This window comes from Anopheles gambiae, chromosome 2, assembly GCF_943734735.2.
Source record: "Anopheles gambiae chromosome 2, idAnoGambNW_F1_1, whole genome shotgun sequence".
Classification (NCBI taxonomy): domain Eukaryota; kingdom Metazoa; phylum Arthropoda; class Insecta; order Diptera; family Culicidae; genus Anopheles; species Anopheles gambiae.
This window is the reverse complement of record NC_064601.1, coordinates 69,108,752-69,133,240: the sequence shown is the minus strand read 5'-3', so window position 1 is coordinate 69,133,240 and position 24,489 is coordinate 69,108,752. Positions and strand designations below refer to the sequence as shown.

General features: G+C 42.2%; 1 pseudogene; it reads right to left on the bottom strand.

Moving 5' to 3' along the window:
- Positions 1 to 5,171: 5,171 nt before the first annotated feature.
- On the bottom strand, positions 5,172 to 6,271 carry LOC133395114 (uncharacterized; annotated as a pseudogene).
- Positions 6,272 to 24,489: the final 18,218 nt, after the last annotated feature.

Sequence of the window (24,489 nt, the reverse complement as noted above, 5' to 3'; positions counted from 1 at the left end):
CATGCACATCTTTGGCAGCGTGCTCAGGCGAAGGGGAAGAGGAAACGCAAGGGACGCATTGCTCGATGAGCTGCTCGACAAAAACGCTGTAGGAGGGAAAGAGAAAAACGAACTACATGAGCGAGAGGTTCCAATTTTTGGATCGCTTTGCACAGGGGGTTGTCATTTATAACACCTTGCTGGGAGGCTGCAAATGACAGAAGAAAAGACGTCTTTCGGTGGTCTATCGGGTCACCAAAAGACCGCCGAAAGACGACTTAATAATACCATTTTAGACCGGTATGGAACCCATGTGCGATGTTTTTTTTGGTTCTATGTAAAACGATGATATTGAAAGTAAACAGTGTTGCCAAACAATTAAAAAAAAGACCGCTGTTTCTGTTTTTGAAGGCCTGTACTCATCGGCAACACTGTTTTTCGATCTGTTTCTTTGCGCCTTTTTCTTTGACGTCATCGCAGGACGCTACACACTGTGTGCGCCATTTGCATTGGATCTTTCTAGATTGCTGGTTGCTGCGAGATATTATGGGATTATCAGACTGCTTGTAGATTGGTTTCGAACCTGCCATTTTTCGTTGTTCATTTCTCCGGCGTTAGTGTTAGATGATAAGCTGCTCTGCGTATGTCACAACAACAATAGCGCAATATAAAGAGGCAAAATGGAACAACAATACGCTGCAGGCGTGAAGCGGCCAAAATTGATGCTGACTAAAAAAAATGGGAAATTCATGATTGTGTCAACCCAATGTGGTCAAAGCAATTTATTTTTCTCGATGTATATGAAATTAAATAATGTTTTTCATGACATGCAGAATATACAGCTAGCTGCGAAACTTCGTCTACAAGCACAATGAGTCAAATAATACACAAGAAAGAAAACATACCTAAGAACATATCATCAACTTTATTGCAGCCAGAATGTAAGTATGAACTTTGTTTATAGAATTCTGAAAATATTATGCAATATCTTCTGTTCAATAGTTTTACAAACGAGTTCCACAGGCGAAGAAAGCTCAACGTTTAACCTTCACCCTCAGTTGCTACATGAATTATCATGTAATTCTATTGAGCATTTGGATTGCATTATTTATATCGAAAAAAATACTCCAATGCCTTCCTGCCAGAAGTCATCAAAACGTAAGTGATTACAAGTGACAATGTTACATAAAATTATTTATGTTTATTTTTCATTCCATCTGATTTTCTACCAACATTTCAATCAACTGCTACTTAAACCAACTTTTCAAACAGTGGCGAACAAATCCTATCGGATATTTAAGTTAAACTGGAATTGTATTGTATTGTTTATTGTATTAAGTGATTGGCCAAACAAGCGGCCTTATCACTGAATTAAAACTAAAACTTAAATAACTAACGCAGTGTACAATGACAAAACGGATCAACAAAATCTAGTAGGTAGGTGCCAGTCAAATGAAATGTAACGCTGATTAAATTTACGGGCCATCGCAGTCATTGGGTCGTTCTCGTCAATATATACAGGAGGAGCAAAAACGACAAGCAGAAATGATGAACAACAAATGTGCTGCTATGGATCGCCAATTAAGTTAATACGATCAGATTTCAACATCGTGACTGATAAGCTGATTCCACGATCTGGATTTGTTCAGCAAACAGACTTTGATTGGGAACCAGTTAAAAATCAAGATGATTTAGATAATCTTGAGTGCAGATTGGCTGAACCCGAATTTAAAAAAAAACTTTTCTAAATATTTTAACAATTCGCTTTCTTCAGAAGGTTCAGATGAACGCTTACATGACGCAATGTATATTTTTTTCAACAGAGAGTTTGTAACTAAACTAAGTTGGACTGGCATTGGACGGCCGAATGCAAAAATTTGTTTCAAAAAGTACGTTAACGTAATTAATCAATTTAAAGAGTTTAGTACATTCGATGGAGTGACTCCAACAAATCAGAAATTGAAAGATTTATTTCAAAACAAGTTTAAGCATGGACATCAGAGACTTGATCTGGTCGGGTTAGTGAAGACTTCTCATCACCGCCATAGGAAATAGGCATTGATAGGCAATGATTACGTTTTTATGATCGTTGGTTCATACTCACCCATACCTTCCATTGAATTCAATTCAATACCTTCCATAAGATTCTTATCGAATTACATTTTTCATCTATGTGTTAGAACTTTTTCATATATTTTTTCTGATTCTTCTAATACTTATGCTTCCACTTACTTAAAGAATAACTTTTGAACTGTGATATTTTGTAAATGAAATGATTTAATAAAGAAATGTACTTAATAAGTTCTTGCTATTTTTTATTAATTATATTTTACATAACAATTATATGAACTAAGGGAACAAAATCAAATTCTTTGTCAGATAAAAGAGGAACGGCAACTCATTTACATTTTACATCATCCAGATCAATAGAAATATCGTTTTTCTCCAAATTTGTTTATTATTTGTTTATTTGTAAATGTTAAGTGATTGGCCATAATTGGCCTTATCACTGATCTTATAAACTAAACTTATAATAACATAAAGCATCACGGTACAATGTAACATCAGCACAAAATAAATAACACAGAGTATCACAGCAAGAAAAACAGGTTAAATTAAGGAATTCCAGTCAAAAGAGTCATAATTTGCATTAAATCTGATAGCCATCGCAGTCAGAGGTTCATTATCGCTATATGCACGTCTAGTTTGGTCAACTCTTAGTAGCCTAAAGTTTCTTAAAATACGAGCAGGTACGTGGAAATTAACTCTAGCTAAAAGGTCCGGTGAATCTATCTCTCCTAGGATGATTTTTTTCATGAACAATATTTGCGCCGTTTCGCGACGAGTAGCGAGAGATTCGAGTCCAAAAATTAAACACCGGGCATGATAACTAGGTCTCGCTGCTACGTTACGCCAGAGTGTGAACCGTAAGACCAAACGGGTGAATTTTTTCTGCACTGACTCAATCTTATTCGACCATAACGACGACGATGGGCACCAAACTACTGAGGAGTATTCTAAGATGGATCTGACTAGTGATTTGTAGAGTGCGACAAGACAATGTGGGTCGGAGAATTCTCTCGACTGCCTGCGTATAAATCCTAGCATTCTGTTCGCTCTATCAATAATTTCGTTATGATGCACATGAAAGTCAAGTTTACGGTCAAGAGTAACTCCTAAGTCTTTTACTGCACTGTGTCGTTGTAATTGTGTACCGGAGATGCAGTAGTTAAACACTATTGGACAATTAGAACGGTGAAACGACATGGACAAACATTTATCAACAGAAATTTGTAGGTCGTTGTTCAGACACCAGTCGGAAAAAGAGTCGATCGATGCTTGCAGGACATAACAATCACCAAAACACCTCACAGGAAAAAAAAGTCTAAGATCGTCCGCATACAATAAACATTCAGATTCCCTTACTACAGTAGTAACGTCATTGAAAAATAGAGAAAACAGCAAGGGTCCAAGGTTACTACCCTGTGGCACGCCTGAACAACTCACGAATTCCCTAGATGTCATACAATCAACTTTGACGCGATATCGACGATTGGTGAGGTAAGATTCGAACCACTCCACTAAAGAGGCAGAGAATCCAAGACGAGCAAGCTTCGCCAACAACAAGCGATGATTCACCCGATCAAAGGCAGCCTTAAGGTCGGTATAGATGACATCCATCTGGGCTCCCGAAGCGAATGCAGCATGGCAGTGAGATACAAACTCCACCAAATTGGTGGACACACTGCGGCGAGGGAAGAACCCGTGTTGGCGTGTTGATATCAGCGAGCGGCAACAGTTCAAGAGCGAGTTCTGGACGACGACTTCAAAAACCTTAGCACCTGCAGGCAAAGTAGTAATGCCACGGTAGTTTTCCACTAAGCTCTTATCCCCCTTTTTATGCACAGGAAACATGTAGGACGATTTCCATGCTGCTGGAAACATACGCTGATTGAGCGAGAGTGTGAAGATACGAGCCAGAGGTCCGGCCAAAACTTCGCTGCATTTGGCCAGAACTGCGGTTGGAATACCATCAGGTCCAGGGTTGTAGGATGGTTTGACCTGCTTGAGCGCCTTTAGCACAGAATCTCTGGAGATGTTTATGTCACGCACATTAACATCGACAGCGTCGGAGGGCACGTTGTTGAGAGCAGCATCCAATGAGAAGCCAGGAGCTTCAGTGGCAAACGAACTCATGAAACGATCAGCAAATAAATTGCAGGTTTCCTCTTTGGTACACGAAGTTGTTTCATTAAAGGAAACTATAGCTGGCAGGGAGCTGTTTTCCGTTTTGTGTCGACATACCTCCAAAATTTTTTCGGTTTTCTTCTTAAGCTGAACTGTATACGGATCAAAAAACGAGAGTGAAGTTGTCTTTTATAGCTTCGATATACATTGTGTGCAGCGATGAACCGCAATCTTGATTGTTGTGTTCCACTGTTTTGATAAAACCGATAGCAGGAAGATTTGTTTCGTTTTAAGCGGCGTAATTGAGCATTACCCCACGGTGGACCCTGTCGTGGACGTTTTATAGGGCAACAGGCAGATAAATGTTCCGCAAATTTCCGATTGAACATATCGAGTGCATGGTTTACGTCCGGGTTTCCATCAAGGAATGACCAGTCAGAAGATTGCAGTAGATCATTTAGAATCGAAAAGTTAGTGCGACTGTAGTCGAGCATGCCTAATTCTTGATGTGATGTTGTATGATGTTCTGCTTTGGCTAAGCCGTTCGGCAGGCACAGCTCTATAGGCGGATGATAGCAATCAATAGCAACTATAGGGAAGGGTGTTATTGTCGGTGGAGAGCATTGTTGCAGGATATCGTCGCATACAAAGATCAAATCGAGGTAGTTAATCGACGCATTATGAATTTTGTTAATCTGGTACAGTCCGTTGCTTTTACTGAGATTACCCCGATGCAAATGCATAATTTTTGAATCAAAAGGATAATCAAAACTGTTTGATGTATTGATTAATCTTTTAGCCGTTATCTTAATGTTTGTTTGGTTGTTTCTGATGTGTGAGACTGCGTTTATATATTGGCAAACATACCCGGATTTGGTTAAAAACCATCCATTTCTTTGTCCATATTTTAAGCAGAATGCTTCTTGGATATGAAGAGTGATAATATTACCCCTTTGAAGAATGAAAGGATAATTGAAGCTATCTTTATTTTTATGGACATAATACTAGTCCTGTTCTAACAATCTGTTGATTACTTGCTCTAAGCACTTGTACCCATTGCGCAATAGAAGTTTCATTTGCTGTAGTAGATTTTCGAACTTATAGGATGATAACGTATATAGTGGACCAAAATGTTTCACTTCTTTGTAAACGTGTAGCAGATTGTGAATATTACTTGAAACGAATTGAGGTCCGTAAATATCTGCATTTTTTTTTTACAAATAGTTGAAGCAAATTACTAGCTCGTGGCCAATGTTCTTTGTAGACATCTGATGAAAACAATGTTATAGCGCAAAAATATAACATAAAGTGTTTATGCTGCTCAGAACTCATCACGCTCTTGAAACATACAACACTGGCATAAAATAAAAACGATGAAAATTCTGATCCTTTCCAATGACGCAAATTTTGAAATGAGCGGAATTTTCGATGAATCTCTGCTGACAATTGTATGTTCATCAACATTCCAGATAATTGTGCAAGTATAAAAGGAAAAAGTCTTTTTTTAAAGCCAAATTTACCATCATTCAAGCCTATCAATAATCGTTTTGTTACGCCTAAGTCAATTAAATGCAACTGATCACTAACAATTATTTGAAGGATGATATCAAAGTTATTTAATAACAGTAATGGCGAATCAATTTTGTGATGATCGTCGTAAATTTTTTCCCGAAAGGCTTCATCGTTCGTTCTGATGCGTTGCAATCGAAAAATGTAACCCTTCCTTGCAGTTTGATCCCATAGGTGGTGCATTTTAAACAGCCTGCGAACGCATTCAAGTTGGCAACTCATGTAAATTATAAATTTTTTAATTAATATTTAATGATAAATGTTTTAAACAGTATTGTGTTTTTTTACCTTTGATGAAGGTTCGAGCTGGTGAATTGGCAATTATGGCACGTATTTTAAAGTTCACCCTTCTACCGTCGACTTCTACTTCATTTTTCATTAAAAGATTTAAGTCTTCGACAAACGGTTTAAGAAAATGCTCAATACTAGCGGGTTTTGTAGTTCCACAATAAATTGAAACAACCATAACTGGAATTTCTGGTTTGTCATAGACGTTAATTAATATAGGCCAGAACTGTAGGTTATTACTTTTGAATAAGGGTAAACCATTTTAGACACATTCAGCTCAAGTTTGACGCCAGGATCCAGAGATATGCCACTGTAAATAGTTATTATTGAATTTACCCAATTGACATTTTCGAGCACGAATAATCGGGAATTCGAGCAAATTCCCTTAAACTGAAGCCTTAAACTTCCCTTAAACTGCACCAGTTTAAGGGAATTTAGAAAAAGGCCTTTAAAATCAACTGTGATGCGGCTTTTTCGTTGTTTTCTTTTAGATTCGCCCGGAAATGATGTTTCCTATCGTTATAGTTGATCATGTAGCCATTTTATACATATATAATATCGATTTTTTATAAAATAACATCACACAAAATTTGCTTTTGTTTTTCATAAAAAATCAAAGCTACGAATGTTAAATGAGCTCGACGGCATCGTCAATCGATAGTAAAAAGTCTAATTTACGAACTCACCAAATCTTAGCGCTTTCAACTCACTCGATCACACACAAATCTACAAATTCAGGCGTATCGAGTACTAATCGAGCAGATATGGGAAAACAATTTCGAGCAAATGTCACTTGGGTATCATCATCACAAAACACGGTCACTGTTCTGAATACATACCTTAGCTGCTTGGTAAGACATTCTTGCAATTTACGATGAAAATACTGTCCTCCTTCAACTGTCTGTATATCGGTCGAAATATTTCGTTTTACCTTCAGCAAAGTTCTTGTATCCTTAGGCTGCTTACAAGAGCTCACATTCCGAACGATCTCCATTACTTTAGCAACTGAGCCATAAGTTTGGTTTGTTGATATGGCCCAGTCGCGTAAAGCACCTTCTGCAGAATATGGTTCATCGGATGTTCCTGGTTCAATGTCATCATCCGAATTTTCCATCAAATAATCAACAACATCACCATCCGTTTTTGATTCATATGCAGCTTCATCAGACTCGACAGTTCCTCTAATGATTTCATCATCCGGTGCAAATGTTTCACAATTTTCTAAGCTATTCGACTCGCGTTGAACTACTGTAATTAGCAATAAATATACATAAAATGAATCCATTTAAAATTTATATGAATAAATATATAAATGAAATGAATCGAATCAATCCCATAACATTGGGAATTTCAGTAGAACCGGCACCGTCTCCATTCAATTCTTCTTGTTCCAAACGAGCACGGTGGCGATACAGGTACGAATTATACTTTATCTGCTTGGAAAACCTTTTATCCATTATTATCACTTGGCAAATGTCCACAAAATAAAATTTCCAGTGTAAAATCTGTATAACAATTACCGCTGCTTTAAGATTGTTTGTTGTTGGTTAGGCAATTGGTATGTTTTTGACATGACAATTGAAAACAACATGACTGCTGTAAAAAATACCACCATCATCAAGAAAAACATACAGAAGAAGAAACACGATCAAAGCTCGCCTTACCGTATTAAAACACGATGCGCAATCTCAGATTGCGCATATATTTGTTTTATCAAAACATAAGTCTTTTCGCGTAGCCAACCCTGAGCTATAAACGTCATTTCCATACATTTTCAGATTGCGCCAAGATTGCGCATAAATTTTCAAGATTATATGTCCAAGAAATATAATTTTTTTTGACAGATAAATATATCAAACTGACCCGTTTGACATATAAATATATGCGCAATCTGAGATTGTGCATCGTCTATTGCTACGGTTAGGGTTTTGTTCGATACAAATTTTGAAAATTGAAGAAATAAGTAGAAATTGGAGTAACTGAATTTACTCGTGAAGTGTTTATTATTGAATGTTATCTCAAATTAAAACAATTTTTTTGTTATTTTCTTCTTATTTTGCTACGAAAATGCATAAATAGCTAGCCAAACCGCTAACCATGTAGTATAAACTAAGCGTTTTGGTCTTTCGGACCGTCATTTGCAGCCTGGGTAGCGCGCGTGTTAAATGTACAAGCCCATGGCTGTGAAATATTTCGCATTTAAAATTGTTGCAAATTAATAAATGAAATATTTCGAAATTTTCAGCGCTGAAATTTTAGGATTGAAATATTTCTTTGATCGGAATCAAAGCGTTTTCCCTGACATTTCTGCTCGCTTTTTCGATCGCTTTTGGCGGAAAGCGATCGAAAATCCGAGCTACAAAACTGCTCGATTTTGTCGTGCGGGGCAATAACGACCCGCTGCGCAAAGCGATCGAAAACTTCTCAAACTCAAACTGCAAACATATTTCACAGCCCATGGCTGTGAAATATTTCGCATTCAAATTTGTTGCAAACCCGCACGACAAAACCGAGCAGATTTGTAGCTCGGATTTTCAATCGCTTTCCGTCAAAAGCGATCGAAAAAGCGAGTAGAAATGTCAGGGAAAACGCTTGGATTCCGATCGAAAAAGTCCCGCTGCGCAAAGCGATCGAAAACTTCTCTAACTCAAAATGCAAACATATTTCACAACTCATGGCTGTGAAATATTTCGCATTCAAACTTGTTGCAAATTTATAAATGAAATATTTCAAAATTTCCAAAGCTGAAATTTTTGGATTGAAATATTTCTTCGATCGGAATCCAAGCGTTTTCCCTGACATTTCTGCTCGCTTTTTCGATCGCTTCCCGCACGACAAAATCGAGCAGTTTTGTAGCTCGGATTTTCGATCCCTTTCCGCCAAAAGCGACCGAAAAAGCGAGCAGAAATGTCAGGGAAAACGCTTGGATTCCGATCGAAGAAATATTTCAATCCTAAAATTTCAGTGCAGAAAATTTCAAAATATTTCATTGATAAATTTGCAACAATTTTGAATGCGAAATATTTCACAGCTATGGGCTATGAAATATGTTTGCAGTTTGAGGTTGATAAGTTTTCGATCGCTTTGCGCATCGGGTTTTGGCGCAAAGCGATCGAAAATCCGAGCTACAAAACTGCTCGATTTTGTCGTGCGGGGTATATCAACCCGCACGACAAAATCGAGCAGTTTTGTAGCTCGGATTTTCGATCGCTTTCCGCCAAAAGCGATCGAAAAAGCGAGCAGAAATGTCAGGGAAAACGCTTGGATTACGATCGAAGAAATATTTCAATTTCAAAATTTCAGCGCTGAAAATTTTGTAATATTTCATTTTTAATTTTGCAACAATTTTGAACGCGAAATATTTCACAGCCATGCGCTGTGAAATATGTTTGCAGTTTGAGTTTGAGAAGTTTTCGATCGCTTTGCGCAGCGGGAATCCAAAATTTTCAAAGCTGAAACATTCGAAATATTTCATTTATAAATTTTGCAACAATTTTGAATGCGAAATATTTCACAGCCATGCGCTGTGAAATATGTTTGCAGTTTGAGTTTGAGAAGTTTTCGATCGCTTTGCGCAGCGGGAAATTTATAAATGAAATATTTCGAAAATTCCAGCGCAGAAATTTTTGGATTGAAATATTTCTTCGATCGGAATCGCAACCCGCAAAATCCGCCGTTGCTATAAAATCTACGACGTCGAGTAGAAGTCGAGTGAACGTCGACAGGACGTCGAGTCTACGTCGAGTTAAATAGTTTACTCGACCAAGCGAATTTTTGAAAGAGATTTCACGGCGAAAAACATTAAAATTATGGGTGGTTTTGCTGATTTTGGGTTGTTGTATATAATAGTAGCCGTTGGAGCTATTTGCCGGATCGATTGAATGCATGCTTCGTACGGGTTTTATATTGTTTGTTAGCGCAGTTAGTTGCGCTTGAGCAAAAAAAAGAAGTACAATTTATCAAAGCACAATTATCAATGCACTGGTACGCACATGTGAAGCCAACCAGTGCTTAGTTAAACTCAACGGAAAGGCAAATGTTCAAATGAGGAATGTTATCATTGAACACATGTTGTCTTTCCATTTATTTATTTTTTATCAATAATGCACAAACCCATCCAATCCTCCCTTACCCCTTTCCCTCCCTCCTTCCCTCCCAATGGGGATTACAAGTAAGGATGCATGTTGTACTGTCTTCTTGTTTATTACCGGGGTTTACTCTTCGGAAGAGAGAAAGAAACGTCTCCCCCACCTTTCACTCGATGCTGTAAGCAGGGAAGGCCCCGCCTCGACATGGGTGGCGCACGCATCGCTCGCTCGCGTTGCCTGGCTTGCTCCTTCTCTCGCCTTTTTTGGAGACGCATCATCGTTGCGGATGGTGCGGCGCGGTCATGTCGCTGCCTGGCGGGTGGCATAGAGAGTTGTGTTCTAGCCCGTCGCTGAACACGCCATTGACGCAGCATGCGTAAGTGACGTTTATGCTGCATGTATTGTCGATAGCGCTGCGGCTGCACTCGGGAATTGCCTGTGGCGACCGGCCCCCGGGAGCCTTAAATGCCGGCGATGCAGCCGGACCTTTCACGCGCCAAGGTGCTCCACGCGTCCCCGCATTCTATGGATTGCTTGGTTGGTTTCGGCGGTCCCTCGTTGTCGTGATACCCGAACACAATACCACAACATACCAGTCCTAGGTTCAAGCCCCGTATGGTCCAGCTCAGGACTGGCTATCCCGCTATGGGTAAATCAATTAGTAACGTCAACTCGTACAACTTAACAACATGCTCGTCTTCGGTTCAATCCTCGTATGGGCTGACTATCCGGCTGCCGGCATGAACGCGCAGGGCGTTACGCCAAGATGAAGAAAAACTGAAGATCCGCGCTCAAGAGTGGTTGAGGCAGGTATAAAAACAATGGTTGTTGTGTAAAATAAGCAAAAGATAAATAAACTTTCTACGATCCTCCGCTCACAAGATTGATGTAGACAATACTTTTGATTTCATTTTTAACAGAAATTTCTTTTCAAAGTGTGGCTGGAAGGAAGAACATTTACTTACAAAAAATGCATGTTGCTCCCTTCCTGTATGTCCTTCCCGTCCCCCTCCAGCTCGCTTCGCTCTCGTCCCCCATTGTATAGAGCCCATCGTCGCTCCGGAACAATGTGCGCTGCTGCACACAACCCACGCTTTCATCTTTTCATCTCACCTCTTCGACTATCACCCTTCTCGCTCCTCCTTCCCTTCTTGTTTGCGCACCATTTCCATACTCCCTTCCCTTTTCTTTCCTTTTTGATTCATGTTGCTGTTCGATAAGACTAGCATAGTTTAGTACAGTAGAACGTCGATTATCCGGGGACGGATTAACCGGCGGGCGGCTTAACCGTGCGCATAAATCTGACAGCTATTCATACGTACGGCGAAAGTTTGCAGCGATAGTCAATTGGGTAACCAGTTTCTAGTGCAGCTCTGTAGTGTCTAGAGGTATTTTCGAAATTCATTTTTGTTCATGAACAGTTGTTAAACCAACAGTTATTGATTAAAATAATATTCTACAAACGATTAATCGATTGTTTCTAGGTGAATTAATAATAAAACTAGTGAATTTGATATATTTTATATGCGTTTGACATTTCTTTATCCATTATCCGTGCAAATCGATTAACCGGCAATCGTCCGGTCCCGAGCTGACCGGATAATCGACGCTCTACTGTATACAAGATACGGACAGGGCGGATTAACCAGTACGCAGTGGCGGATAAAGGGTATTGGGGGGGTCTCTAGGCGATAAGACGAGTTGAGGCCCCCTGTAAATGGTGTTCTAGGGGGGGTGGGGTGGTTTTCGGCACTGCTTGCTGTAGGGATATTTAACAGTAAACTTGAAAAAAAATGCTGGGGGGGGGGGGGAAGGGAGTTGTGCAAATGATTCGCCAGCCTCGGGGCCCCAACGTCCATTCACCACTGCCAGTACGTAAATAAAGCGGCCGTGTGGGGCCCCCGCTCAAAAGTAAAATCGACTCGCTCGACACATTCGTGTTATCGCTTAGGGCCTCTACACCTGTTAATCCGCCGCGGGTCGACCTACCGGGTGGGAACCATCCGTAAACGATCCGGATCATTTGGGCCGACTCGAACTCGTTGCTCCCACGGGACGGGATGGTGGCTGGCGAACTACATACTGCACTCGCTGACCACATACCAGCGCTCCGTGGAGCCACGTGATCGATTGCAGTCCGTGGCCGATAAGACCCCACTGCTCCCTGCCATCTTCCTAATCTCTTTGTTGTACAGGTGATCTTGCCTCCCTTACGAGCCGAGGCTGAGCGCAGCAATTCAAGCCACATCCTCCCGTACAAAGTTTCTTCTTCTTTGACGTAACGACCAATACTGTGGACCGGGCTGTAACGGCTTCTTCTATACCTTACTAAAACCACGTTATCGGATAGTCAGTTATTCATACCTGAGGAATGGTCCGGATGAGAATCAAACTCGTATGGCCTCGTAGGAAACGGTTTAATCACATCATGCGTTCAATGAGTCTGTGTGCATGTCAAATAGAGCAGCAGAATGACGTTTAAATCGCATTCTGCCGTTTAGTTTAAAGGGTATACAATATGCGGCATTTAATTATTGCCCGTCCGTGTAATATGTACCAAATCTACACACAACATCATACATGTGCTTTAGGTTCTTTTTAATTCAGGACTAAAGCCAGGGCTGTGTTGCTAAATTGTGTTGTTGTGCTAGTCACAAAACGTTTTCCGTACAGTGTGGCCCATAAAGTGCACGAATTTGTGCAGCATTGAGTGTGCCACAGCCATTGCTGCTAACAATTTACCTTTAACTAACTAACGGATCAGGAGGATGATGATCGTTCGCAGCCAATGCCACACATGGGAATAACAAGGAGAAAGAAAACTCCATCACGTGCGAGAAAGAGCAGCAACAACCACAGCGTTGCGCCAATAACATGGTGAGAATGCGACGGGACACCATCGTCTGTGAGCAAGAGCGAAACAGAAGTCAGAACCATAATCGTCCCATCCATAATAAGCCACCATAATTTGTGTGTGTGTGTGTTCGCCCCATACAAATGGTAAAATTTTTATTTTAGCTTGGTCGAAAATCGCGGCGAAAACCGCCTTTTGCGGCTAGGGATCCAAGCGTTTTCCCTGACATTTCTGCTCGCTTTCTCGATCGCTTTTGGCGGAAAGTGACCGAAAATCCGAGCTACAAAACTGCTCGATTTTGTCGTGCGGGGATTTTAATCCATATCATGAGGCATAACCAAAGGTACCATGTATATACCCAGTGGCTTACAAATGTATGCATGTATTGGTTGACAAGTGCTTCGGCAAAGGATTGACAAGTATTAAGGAGCTGGTGTTTAAAAAATAAAGCAGAAGTGCATTAATCTATATTTTGTGCAATTTTAGATCCAGATTATTTACGAGAGTACCATCAGCAATGGCTTCAAGATCATCTCAATATCTAAAGCGTCGTCGCTTTATGGAAGAAGTGGAGAGAGAAATAGACAATGAGATCAATAATATGGAGACTTCCTCACCTGCCATGGTTCCGGCATCGACGAGCAGGATGTTCGGTAAGTAACTAATATTGTGTTTTTTAGAGTACTATTATACATGGAAAACGGAATTTTGTCACAGTATATTGCCGATTGGTAATCAACAGCTACGTTGATTCATATTCCGATCGCAATTTTAGGTTTTGCACCGCCATCGTTTCTGCATCGGTTTTGCACCGCCACCCACAATGGCAACATGACGTTTTGTATGTTTAACCCTACTTAGGAAATCACGTCGTCGTTTTCTGGTTGGCAGTGTGAATCCAAAAAATAAGGTTTTAGTAAAAACAGACAGCCACTTGAATTAGCCAAACATCCATCGTGGGAGACATGATGATGTTTTGTTCTTTAACGAAACATTAGTAGGACTTTCTTCCTTGCAGCAAAGCAACTTCCGAAGGGTACGTTGCTGTCTACTTCAAACTAGACCGCTGCGGGTACCTCGACAGCGCAGAGACCAACATCCGTGGCCACTGCAGCTTTCTTCTCATCGTTTATTGGCGATTCCGTATCATCTCCCTGAACCCTGCCTGTGGCTGCTGAAGCGCGCCGTGACCAGCCGCAATCTGCAGTGACGCTGGTGGGGTTGGAGGAAGTCTGGCTCGAAGCTTCTCTCGTCAACGCATCGTTGCCTCTTGTCGGTTAGCGGTCGGTTGCGGACGCGCCGAACAGTTTCAGGTTGTGTCTCTAAGATGGCCATCTCCTCTTCGTATTACTCAATGATCTGCGACGCCAGGCCAACTCGTTCATTGTCTCATGCTCCCTGTAGTTGAACCGTGATCCGCTTAGAAGCTTTGTAGATAAGGCTCCAGCTCTCGACCTCGCGACAGGTGAGGTTGGAGGGTGTCCGTCGAATCGAACCTGATCAACCATGGCCGACACGCTTCTGGATTTTGCAGCAAAGCGCGGTCACTCCAACAACACGTGTTCTTCGTCCTACGAAACGCCGATGAACCACTGACAGTCCGGGGACGGTCGTGAATCCTTTGCTAATAAGCATTCTCGTAAAAAAAAAATCTGTCCTGACCTGTTTAAGCCTGTGCCTGGGCCAGATGGAAGGACGTGTCTCCGTGTTAATGCCAGTCGTTGACGGAAGGTGCTAATTTCATTTCATTGTTAACTGACTTTTTGTGCCATATATATGTGTTTAATTTAACTAATGCTATGTTTTTCTCTTTTGTTTCTTTACAGACGTATTGCATAGTACTGATAGCAACTTAGGTGGGAAAGTAGAGTGTAGCTTTAGCATAGATGTAGATACTAACAATACTAACAATGACAGCGCTGCCAACAATACTAACAATGACGAAAATAATTTGGATGATATAGAAGATGAACAGGAAGAATGTGCTGAAGATTTGTATGATGCTTATAACTATTTGAATGATTTTCAAAGTTTAAAAGAAGCTTTGAGATATTTGACAATAATGGGTCATTTTTCTCGCAACTTTCTCAACTTGCTTCTTGCAATTTTAAGAAAAATTGGTCATCCTGAACTTCCTAAAGATGGTCGTACTTTACTAAAAATTCCTAAAGTTAGCCAAGAGATTCAGCATATAGCAGGTGGACAAATGTGGTACTCAGGGATAGAAATTGGCCTTCGAAATTATTTTAGGAATGATGATGGAATGATGTTCCAGAGGAAAATAAGTTTTCGTTACTTATTTTTATTGATGGGCTTCCTCTTCTCAAAAGTAGTGCTACACAATTTTGGCCAATTCTTTTTAAAGTAAAAGAAATTCCCGATTGCCCCGTTAATGATCGCAGGTGTATGTTGTGGTCAGAAAAAACCTACCGACTTAGAGCCTTATTTGCGACAGCTCGTAGATGAATTAAACAATTTGCAAGTAATAGGCATGCTGTTTGGAGAGAAAGTTGTAAAATTTTTGCCAAGGCTTTTGTCACCGATACCCGCGCAGGGCCTTTATAAAATCGGTAATGTACTTTCCGGCAAAATATGGGTGCACGAAGCGTACTCTCGTTGGAGAGTTTGTAAAACCGGAGCGCAAAGTAATATTTTGTTCACCACAACCTGCTCCACTACGTACAGATGAAAGTTTTCGACAAAGACACGATATAGAGCATCATAAACAAATTCGATCTCCTTTAGAAGAGATTGGTGGATTAGATATGATCAAAAGTTTTCCCACTTCTGATCGACGTCATCTTATAGATATTGGCAACACTCGTAAATTTTTGTACGGTCTTTTTCATCATAAATTTCTAAGTTTTGTAATATGGTCTAGTGAACACAAGAAAAATGCCTCTCACTTTTTGATGAAAACAAAACTGCCTTCTGAAATACATCGACCATTTCGAACCCTTGACACTCTTGAGTATTGGAAAGCAACTGAATTTAGGTGTCGCTCAGGCTTATCAGTTGCGAGCACAAGCGAGCGAACGCGCTGTGTATGTGATGGTGGTAGTAGCGCGTACGATAGGTAGATAAGTGAATTAGAATAGAGCATCCTCTATGGTTCTAAGCGCTTAGTATCCGAGCGTACTAGGTAGTGCATGCGGCAGGCATGCGGTACACTATTAAAAAGGATCGCGTTCGATCCTCGAATAAATATTTTTACCTTCGTCCTCATCAAGACATTTTTCGGCTAAGGGCAGGAATTCCTAATAAAAACCTAGTATACACTACACAGAATTAGAAACATAATTTAGCGTTAGAGATAGGTGTCCAGGGCGCGGTATTAGAGGATTGCGTTCGATCCTAGCCTATCCAATATGGTCCTAATATATTTTTCGCCTCGCCTAAGGAAGAATATTTTTCCTAGAAAAGGATGATATCCATCGCTAGAAATACACGCTGTAAAATCATCCCTTTCCTAACAGAAAATAAACAAAATGAGCTAAGCAAGAGAAACGAAACGTTATATATTAAAGCTTGCTTCAGATAGAATTGGAACATAGACAATTGCCTGTATGTCAGTTATTTATTATTGAAATTAAGATCTTTTTTTATGAAAATGTAGCGATTTCTTCCTACCTTTAAGGAAAAATACGGATAAAGCTATTCTTCACGGTTTCGAAGGAATTCTCGAATTTTTCCTGTAACACGGCTCATTAGGCGGCGCACATCTTCTTCGTCCATCGTTTTAGCTATCCTATTCCACCAGGTCGTCATCTGATTGATGTCTTTGACAACCTTTCCCTTTGCCTTGAGTCTCCTCTTCATGATTGCTCAGTATTTCTCAATAGGGCGGAACTGGGGACAGTTGGGAGGGTTAAGGATTTTCGGAACAAACTGGACCCCTTTCTCTGCATACCATTCTCGAACGACTTTACTGTTATGACAGCTTGCCAAATCTGGCCAAAACATTACGTGATGGTCGTGGGATCGAATGAATGGCAAAATTCGTTTTTGGAGACACTCTTTTTGATATAGTTCCGACGTCATTGTCTTGTTTGTAACGAAAACTTTCGTTTTTTTGCCACAACTACAAATGCCCTGCCAAATCATAAATTTTCTAGCAAATTTGTCGGCAAAAACAAATTTAAATTTGGCGGGAACATCCCCCCGACCCGTTGCCAAGTAAAATTTTTGACCTGGGATTTGGCCGAAGTCAGCCTTAACATAGGTTTCATCATCCATCAGAAGACACCCGTCGAACTTGGTCAGCACCTGATCGTATAGCTTCCGAGCACGAGTTTTGATCAAACTATTCTGTTTTATGGTGCGATTTGGCTGTTTGCTAGCTCAATACGACTTGATTCCTTCCCGGAGTCGAGTTCTCCTGACGGTACTATGGGCAGCACCAAATTTTCTGGCCAAATCGCGGTCCGACAGATTAGGATTCCTCTTAATCGTCTTCAAAATCTTACTACGCAGATTCCGGTCGACAGTTCCACTCCGACGATTGGCTTGAGGCTTCCGAATCGTCGTCAATGTTTCCTTATACCGTTTGATAACGCGCCATACGATATTTCTGGGAAATTTCAGCTTTTTAGCTAGCCTAGATGCAGACCACAAAGGATTTTCCAAATAACTGTGCACAATTTTGTCCCTTCTTTCGGCTTCCATGTTGATTGTTTACTAATTACAGTCAATTTGCGGAATGTCAAAAATCCATACGTCAAGCTGACAAAATGCCCGACACGTTGACGCCAAGAACTTCCAAATCCGTCCACCAGGAGCGCCACAATATGAGCAAAAGTTTGTTCCAATTCTAAATGAAGCAAGCTTTATTTCACTCCCGAAACGATATAATCTTCGAAAGCTTATTGATCCGCTATTGGACCTCTCCAGTGGTAATCCTCGGCGGACACCAGTAGGCAGAAAGGCGAAGTCGAATCCGATCTCTGATCGCTCACTCTCTACTCCTTGAGCTTCTCCTCTTGAGAGTTTCTGCGGTAAAGGTTCCCCTTCCATGTGCATAGCCCCCCGAAAGCCTGGGGAAACAAGTTGGAAGGCAGTCGCTGTGAGGCGCGAACTTTTGCCAAAGGGATCTCGAAGGCGGAGTTCCTGGCGGCGTTAGTGAAGCGGGGCTTAGTTCGAATTGCTGCTCGTCTCCACGGCGGACCCAGGCACCAGCTACCTTCGCGGTGGAGAGGTCGGGCAAATTGGTGGCTCCAGAGAGGAACTAGCATACGTTAGTTCCCAAACGCTTAGACGACTCTAGGCGTGCGGATACGTACCGTGAACCAAGGAGGTTCGTACGAGACCCGATAGCGTGATCGGACCGGTGGAGGAATAGGAGCTGGTGGATGATCGTATCCTGAACACAGACAGTGTTACAACGGACGGCGCTGCCAGACCATCGCATTTCATCGAGTATTCCGGCACACGACATCAGCGGTACTCGGCAACCCCGCAACGAAGCAGGTGAAATGGCTACGAAGCAAGATACCAGCCAGACGGCCACGACGGTATCTAAAAGGGCGACCACGACGGCGCCCATAAAAACGACCACGAGGAAGGAATTTTTTGTGGACAACAAGAAAAGGGCATGTAGATTATGCCACGACCCGTACGAAGAAACGGAACATATCGTCCAGTGTGACGACTGTGACCGGTGGTTCCACCTGGAGTGCGCGAAGCTTAGCGTACCCCCAACGCTGGATGAACCTTTTTTGTGTATCAAGTGCGTTCTACGTCCGAGCACTTCGAAAATGGAAGAACCGGCCACGGCTGGCAACAACGATCGGTCGCTTATACAGGAGCTCGTAAAAGCTCTAAAGAATGCAGCGATTGAGCCCAACCATGGTGAAAAGGCGCTTGAGGTGCTCATAAAGAGGGAGAGCATTCTCTCACTACCCAGTTTTGATGGGAAGCCTAAGGATTGGCCGCTGTTTAAAAAAACGCTGCTGGATACATCAAAACATGGAAATTTCTCGCAGCTAGAGAATTTGCACAGAATTCAGCGCTCCCTACGAGGGGAAGCGGAGAAAAGCGTGAAACCTTTGATGCTTGATCCGCAGAACGTTCCAGCAATCATCGATAAATTAGAAGAGTCCTTCGGCAGGCCAGAATTGGTGTATCGCGATCTGGTTAAAGACGTGCTGAAGGTGCGTATTGATAATATGTCCAAAATACCAGAACTTTCAGACGCCATAGACAATTTGGTAACCAACATAACGGTTCTGAATTGCACTCACTATTTGAACGATGCAAGACTCATCGATGACATTGTGGCAAAACTGCCGATGTCGTACCAGCTTCAGTGGTTCGACGTGGCAGAGTCGGAAAGAGATGCCACGATCAATGAAGTGAATGAATGGCTAAAAATCGCTGCTCGTATGATTCGACGCGTAATAAAACCAGCGGGACGAGATCATGTCTGCATCCACGAAGGTGAAATGGAACGCAAGCAACCTCAAGCAATCCCAAAACGAAATAAGAAGTCAAAGCTGCGCTGTGTGGAATGCGCGAACGACCATTCGTTACCACAGTGTGAGGCGTTCAAAGCGAAGACGATCAGCGAAAGATGGAAGACAATAGTAAGGGCTGGTCTGTGTCACGGCTGTTTACGCTTCACGAACCATAAGCTTACTGATTGCAGAATCTGGAAGGGCTGTGGTGTGAACGGGTGTACGGGACCGCACCACCCCTTAATGCATAACGAAAATAGAGCACAATCGGTAAATCAACACCACGAAGTTGTAAGGGAGCACCATCCTATCATATATAGTGAAAGCAACGCCCAAACATTATATCATCATCTGCAACATGACGAAGTTTAAAGGGCGAAACAAAAAATATATTATCAGATAGTGCCAGTTACCCTACGAAACGGGACTTTAGCCGTCAGTACATACGCATTCCTTGACCCAGGTTCCTCATTAACACTTTTAGAGGAAAATATAGCCAGAAAACTGGATCTAAAGGGAGATTGCGATCCCCTTAAACTGAAGTGGACTGGCAATATAGAAAATTGTGATTCGAAGAGTCGTAGAGTAAAGTTCAACGTAACTGGAAGCAACAACGTATAACACTTCATAGATGATACAAGAACGCTGATGAACTTGAACCTTCCTATACAGACCATTAATGCAGAAAGACTTAAAAAAGAATATCCTCATCTTTCAAGCATTCCACTGAAGAGCTTTGCAGATGTGAGACCAACCTTGCTAATCGGCCTTAACCACAGCCAACTAATCCTTCCGCTTGATCGGAAAACAGGGTTAGACAACCAGCCCATCGGGATAAAGACTAAACTTGGCTGGTTAGTATTCATGATCATGAAAGAAGAAGAAAGCAAGAACACAATGTTAAAAAACTACTTCTCTACGGAAGATTTTGGGGTAAAGCTGGAAGCTAAACAAGTATGCAGCGAAGAACATGAAAGAGCTTGCAATATCTTCAAACAAACGATGAAGTACGAGAACGGGAGGTACGAGATTGGGCTTTTATAGAGAACGAATGAAGTTCAATTCCCCAACAGCAATAGGAACGCTCTAGGCAGATTACAGAGCCTAGAAAGGCAACTGCAAAAACAACCCAAACTAAAGAAATGGGCGTTGCGCACATTCAAGGAGTACATCTCAAAGGGTTATTTGCGAAAGCTAACGGCAGCAGAACTATTGAAACCACCTACCCGAGTGTACTATTAGCCACACTTTATTGTGACAAACTCGAACAAACAAGAACCAAAACTCGCATAGTCTTCGACGCAGCATCGAAAGTGCAGGGAATATCTCTTAATTCGCAACTGTTGGCAGGACCCGATGCAACGACATCACTTTTCGGAGTATTATTGAGATTTCGGGAAGGCAACACAGCAGTTGCTGGTGACATCAAAGAGATGTTTCACCAGGTGAAGGTGCGTTCGAAGGACCAATACGCACAAAGCATACTATGGCGAGAATGCAACGAGCAGAAAACACCAGAAATATTTGTTATGCAAGTAATGACGTTTGGCACTACCTGTTCTCCAGCGTGTGCTCAGGCCGTAAAAAACGAAAACGCTTCTCGTCACAAGGCGTCCCACCCCTTGGCATACGACGCCATCGTGAGCCAGCACTACTACATGACTACATCGATAGTTTTACCTCTGACGCTATTGCCCAAGAAACAACCAATCAAGTGATTAATGTTCACGAACATGCCGGGTTTTATATCCGCAACTTCATAAGTAATTCGGATACGCTTCTACAGTCAATTCCAGCAGACAGAAGGCAGGTCGGTGAAACCATTGTTGCGTTTGAGGAAAAGAACGGACCCTATGAAAAGATTCTCGGGGTATATTGGAACACCAAGTCAGACGTTTTCGGCTAAAACCTCAACAAACTGCATGTACGAAACGATTTGCTGCGTTCACAACGAAACCCAACAAAGAGAGAAGCAGTAAGTTTGGTAATGAGCGTCTACGACCCAGAAGGCTTGATAAGCCTTATCACCATTGAAGGACGAATACAGTTACGTGGAATACACATCGCAGTAAAAGATTGGGACCAGCAAATACCGTCAGATCTAGCTGACGCCTGGCGTAGTTGGTTGAAGCAGTTAAACAACATCGGTGACTTCGTCGTACCACGGTGCATCAGACCAGCAGCAGCCTTGTTTACGGAGATCCATACGTTCGTCGATGCATCTAAAGACGCCTTCGCGCGTGCGTTTACGCAAGAAGCTATGATGGCAACATCTTCACAAATCATCTACTTGCGGCAAAGGCGCGAGTGGCACCCATTAAACAGCTGTCAATTCCTCGTCTTGAGCAACAGGCAGCGCTACTAGGAACTCGACTAGCGAAGACAGTGATAGCGGAACTTCGCATTGAGGTTAACCGGTCCGTATTTTGGAGTGATTCCCAGACTGTCCTCGGGTGGATCAAAAATAGAAAACGGAAGTACCAACAATTTGTAACCCATCGTGTGAGTGAAATTCTAGAAACAACGACAATAGATCAGTGGCGTTGGGTGCCAAGTAAGGAAAATCCTGCAGACGCGGCAACCAAAATCACGAACAACGAGAATCTGTGGAAGTATGGACCCGAGTTCTTATTGAAACCAGAGTCTGATTGGCCTACGTCAAAGCGAGAGTATGAAGAGATGGTAATGACCATGTCAGAATCTGGCAAATTAATACCCATAGAAAACTATTCTAGCTGGACAAGACTGGTTCGCCACACGATATTTCTTCGAAAATCTGTCCAGTACATAATCAACAAAAGGTCATTTGATCAGACGATCAAGATGTTGGATGCAGAGGTAGCACGATCATATCTTTATAAAATGGCGCAATCACATGGCTTTCCTGAAGAGATCAAGGCTTTAGGAAATGGTCAAAATGTGAAAAGGGAAAGTGCGCTAAACAAGTTATTTCCTTTTATGAATGAAAGAGGTGTCATCCGTTCCAGAAGCAGATTGGAGAAAATCCAGGCCATGCCGTCATCAGCAAGAACTCCAATCATCTTGCCTCAGAAACATCGAATCACCAAACTTGTTGTTCGTGATTATCATGAGAGGACATTACATCAGGCGGGCAATGTTGTGATCGGCGAATTACGACAAGAGTTCTGGATAATCAATGTGAGAGCAGTCCTAAACAACGTAAAACGATGCTGCCAGTGGTGCATCCTGCACTCTGCGAAACCAGTTTCTCCGATGATGGCCCCGCTTCCAGAATATCGCGCTACTCCATACAACCCACCATTCCTGCACACCGGCGTAGACTACTTTGGACCGTTAGAAGTAGCTGTAAAACGTTCGATGGAGAAGCGTTGGGGTGTACTATTCATGTGCATGTCAACGCGAGCTGTACACCTTGAGCTGGCAAAGAAGCTGGATACAGACAGCTTCCTAGTCTGTCTAAAGAACTTTCAGCACCGACGAGGAAAAGTCAGCCACCTTTACAGCGACAACGGGACGAATTTCGTCGGAGCAGAACGAGAACTACGTCAACTAGTGATGGATATAGATGCCTGGATGGGCAAGGAAGCAGCGTTGCAGTTCAAAATTGAGTGGCATTTCAACCCGCCATCGGCTCCACACTTTGGCGGAGTCTGGGAACGGCAGATCCAGACTATAAAGAAGGGACTTCGATAGATGACGGAAGAATACAGGCTGAGGAAACCCTCACCAGAAACGTTAATGGCTACGTTACTTCAGATTGAATTCATTTTGAATTCACGGCCATTAACACACATACAGTATCGGACATAAAGATAGAACCCTGGTGTTCACACACACACACACACACACACACACACACACACACACACACACACACACACACACACACACACACACACACACACACACACACACACACACACACACACACACACACACACACTTAAGAGAGACAAAGATGGACGAGCAAAGTGGTACCCTTGAAGGTGGATGACATCGTGGTACTATCGGACGACAACGCGCCTCCGGGAAATTGGCTAAAAGGGCGGATAGTTGACGTGCATCGAGCTGCAGACGACCAAGTACGATCGGTAGCAGTGCAGACCGCCAGCGGTATAATCAAACGTCCAGCGGTGAAGGTAGCGTTGCTAGATGTCACTGCGAAGGAACACATATTAAACTTACATAGCAGGAAAAGAAAAGGGTTTATAATGGAACAACTAGCGTTGCTAAATCAAACAGGTGTAATCAATAGAATGGAAAGCCATTCATGAAGATACAAGTAATCCAACCAACGGGTTGTATTACGAGGGGAAGGATGTCGCTCAGGCTTATCAGTTGCGAGCACAAGCGAGCGAACGCGCTGTGTATGTGATGGTGGTAGTAGCGCGTACGATAGGCAGATAAGTGAATTAGAATAGAGCATCCTCTATGGTTCTAAGCGCTTAGTATCCGAGCGTACTAGGTAGTGCATGCGGCAGGCATGCGGTACACTATTAAAAAGGATCGCGTTCGATCCTCAAATAAATATATTTACCTTCGTCCTCATCAAGACATTTTTCGGCTAAGGGCAGGAATTCCTAATAAAAACCTAGTATACACTACACAGAATTAGAAACATAATTTAGCGTTAGAGATAGGTGTCCAGGGCGCGGTATTAGAGGATCGCATTCGATCCTAGCCTAGCCAATATGGTCCTAATATATTTTTCGCCTCGCCTAAGGAAGAATATTTTTCCTAGAAAAGGATGATATCCATCGCTAGAAATACACGCTGTAAAATCATCCCTTTCCTAACAGAAAATAAACAAAATGAGCTAAGCAAGAGAAACGAAACGTTATATATTATTTCACTCCCGAAACGATATAATCTTCGAAAGTTTATTGATCCGCTATTGGACCCCTCCAGTGGTAATCCTCGGCGGACACCAGTAGGCAGAAAGGCGAAGTCGAATCCGATCTCTGATCGCTCACTCTCTACTCCTTGAGCTTCTCCTCTTGAGAGTTTCTGCGGTAAAGGTTCCCCTTCCATGTGCATAGCCCCCCGAAAGCCTGGGGAAACTAGCTGGAAGGCAGTCGCTGTGAGGCGC